This window comes from Chlorella variabilis (assembly GCF_000147415.1).
Source record: "Chlorella variabilis unplaced genomic scaffold CHLNCscaffold_10, whole genome shotgun sequence".
Taxonomy (NCBI): Eukaryota; Viridiplantae; Chlorophyta; class Trebouxiophyceae; order Chlorellales; family Chlorellaceae; genus Chlorella; species Chlorella variabilis.
Genome location: NW_005435078.1, coordinates 156,968 through 160,237, shown reverse-complemented (window position 1 = coordinate 160,237; position 3,270 = coordinate 156,968).

The following is a 3,270-nucleotide window of genomic DNA, read 5'->3' as shown; positions in this document are numbered from 1 at the left end:
CGGTACCGCCGCCACCTAGAGCCACCGCACTCTTCGAGGGGTGTGCACAACCTTCCCTCTACTACCTCCTTTTCGCCTCCCTTGTCAGCTTTGTTGAAGCCTGATTGACGCCTGATTGAGGCGTATGTGTCAGCTGCCCACCGCGCCGCTGCCGCGCAGCGGCGCACGCCCTCGTGCTCGCTTCGCCCCACCCGCCTCCCCCGCCCCCGTACGCAGCCCTGTGTTTCTCCCGAGCTGCGCGCCTTCTGCCTTACCCGTCGCGCCTCTTGAGCTCCGCCTGTTTCTGTTCGTCTGTTTCTTGGCACCCCAACAGTACCCTGTCTGAGCTGTGATGCGCCGCCAGCGCTGCGCGGCGCACCCGCTGCATTCATTCCGCACCCGCCTGCCCTGTTCCACCTGCGCGCCTCCTAGCAGGCTGCGCCACCTGCCAACGCCTCTCCCTTGCTTTGCCCTGCCTTTGGACCTGCCCGTTGTTGAATGCAATGTCGGCCGTTGAATGCACGCCTCTTGCGCCTCAGTCACTGCAACTTACCCTTCCCTCAACCCGCACTCCCACTCCCTTCACCCCCTGCTACCGCTCCCTTCCCTTCTGCTACTAGTGTCTTTTCCCACCGATACGTTCTGCTGTACGCCAGAGGCACCCCAGCAGCCTGCGGGGCCTTTGGCCACCCCGCGGCCAACGTCGCTCACTGTCTGTTGCTTGTGCTGTGATGATCAAGTGTGTAAGAATGAAAGTCGAGGCGTACGGATGAAAGGCGCGGGCGCAGCGGCGGCGGGCTCAGAGGTCAGCAGCGATCGAAAGCGGGGCAGGCGGCTGGGCAGCAGGAGGCAAGGGCCAGGGTGCGCAGGACCAGCCGGGTACCTTATTGCGGGTGGAAAGTACAGGCAAAGATGGTTCAAATGGAAATGTAGGAAAACAGGAAAACAGGCACGGAACGGACGAGAAGGGAAAAGGAATGGAGTATGCGAGCAGCAGAGTCTTCAATTAGGCCTGCCTCCCCCTGCCTCACAGCAGCAGCGCTTCCAGCCCCACCCACAGCAGCCACGCGCTGCACGCCAGCCAGGCGAGCAGCGCGGCGGCGGTGAGCGGCCGCGGCGGGCGGCAGGGCTCGGAGGTGCCGCCGGGCCAGCCCTCCAGCCCCTGCGCCTCCCGCCACTGCCGCCGCTGCGTGGACACCTCACGGCAGCGAAGCCGCTCTTCCAGCGCCCACAGCACCGCCAGCGGTACCAGCACGCCGCCTACTGCCTGCAGCCAGCCGTGCACGGAGATGCAGAGCGCCAGGCAGGAGGCGCGGGCGCGCAGGTGGCGGGCGGCCGCCGGGACGGGCAGGAGGCCTGCTATCCAGGAGGCCGCGGTACTGTAGTACCGCTCGGCCAGGCCCGGGCGTGCCGCCGCCATGCACATGCCCGCCGTGCCGCCGGCGAGGTTGCCCGCGGCCGCCGCCGCCGTCGCGCACGTCTCGGGCCAGCTGGCTGCGGTCAGCGGCCAGGCGAGGGTGTCCGAGGGCAGGCCGCACTCCAGGCGGCAGCGCTGCGCGGTGAACACCAGCGTCACCGCCAGCGACACGACTTGCAGCGGGATGGTGAAGCGCATGGGCGTGACAAAGGTGACCGCCCCGAAGAAGAGCAGGTTGGCCTGCGCAGCAGGAGGTGGGGCGGCGGGGGGAGGCTGAGTTGAGAGGAGGTTGGCAGGCTGATGGGCGCTGGGTGGCGGCGCGTCAGATGTGGCGTGGTGCTCCCCAAACACTCCACTGCCAAGCACGCCGCTGCCACATGCCACCAGCCGCCGCCCCACCTTCCAGTACAGATGAAGGTACGTTTGCCAGGGCGTGTGCGGTACGGCGTTGTAGCTGCCAATGTACTTGGCCTCGCGCCACGGCAGCCGGGTGTTCATGACTGCAGGCAGCAGCGAGGCCAGGGGGTGGTGGTGGCTGTGGCGGTGGTGGTAGCGGAACTGCGGCATGCCTGCCGGACGCCAAACAAACACCCATTTTTAAGACAACGCCAGCACCAAAACAGGTGCCGCGGCCCCGGCTCGCAGCGGGCAGCCTGCGGCGGCCAACGCAGCCCCTCCGCTCACCCATGAATGTGCGGCACAGGCGCAGGGCGCACAGCACAAACGTGCGGTGCCGGATGTACCAATCGGTCCTGCAGCGGCAGGCAGGCAGGCAGGCAGGGGACGCTGGTCTGTAGAGGGGACGCTCGTCTGTACAGGCGTGCAGCCCTTCACCGCCGACCGCACTGGCAGGCAAGACTCCCAGCTAAATCCTTATCCATGGCCTGCCGCCCTCCCCTGCTGCTGCCGCCGCGGCTAGTTGCGGCCCCCGCTGCCTACAGGGCGCGGCCCCACCTGAACCGTATGAGCAGCAGCAGCAGCGGCAGCCAGGCGCCCCAGGCCGCGAGGATGGCAACCTCGCTCCAGGGGAAGCGCCTGCGCTCGGTGGCATCAAACTGCACAGGGGTGGAGCGGCGGTGTGATGTGTGGTGTGGTGTGTGCGTGTGCTATGGTGTGCGCATGTGTGTGTTCTACAGTGCGCTAGGGTGTCTGCGTGTGTGTGGTGTGTGCGCGGTGCTACGGTCTGTGGTGGACTGGGCGCCGCGGCCCGTCGCACAGCATTTGCTGCGGCCGGCGTTGCCTTGCGGAGCATGTGTTGCCCGCTGATGTGGCACCTCCCCCGATTCGTCTGGCTCATCAGGCACGCTCTCTCCCGCGATCCCTCCCTTTCCTTCGCCTTTCAGAGTCTCTAAGGCTTCTATTTCTCCCCTCCCGCACCCCGCAGCTGACGCAAACTTAAAATTATGAACCAACCTGTCATCCTTTATGCCTTAGAACGGCGCCAAAACGGCGCCAAGAATGTGTTTCTCACTAAGTCAGATGTAGAGGGCATCATCCGGATCAAGCAGGGCGACGAGCAGGCGCCCTCAGGCCGGCGGCGGCGGGGTGCGGGAGGGGGGGCGGCAGTGCAGGGCGGCGCCAAGAACTACAGCAAGAAGGTGCTGCAGTTTTTCCAGGTGCTGAAGGGCGCTGGCGGTCAGGACATCCTGTGCCGCTGCGTCAAGCGCAGCGGAGAGTGGCGGTGGTGCCCCGTGGTGCCGCTCGAGGAGCTGCCCCGAGTGATCAAGGAGCACCACGAGCGGGCGACTGGCTTCAGCGGTGTGGAGAAGCTGTACACACATGTGAGTGATACAAGGGGTGCAATGATGCCGCCAGACCAACTGGAGAGTGCTCTGCATCAGGCAGCAACCGGATGCATCGCAGCAAGCACGGGG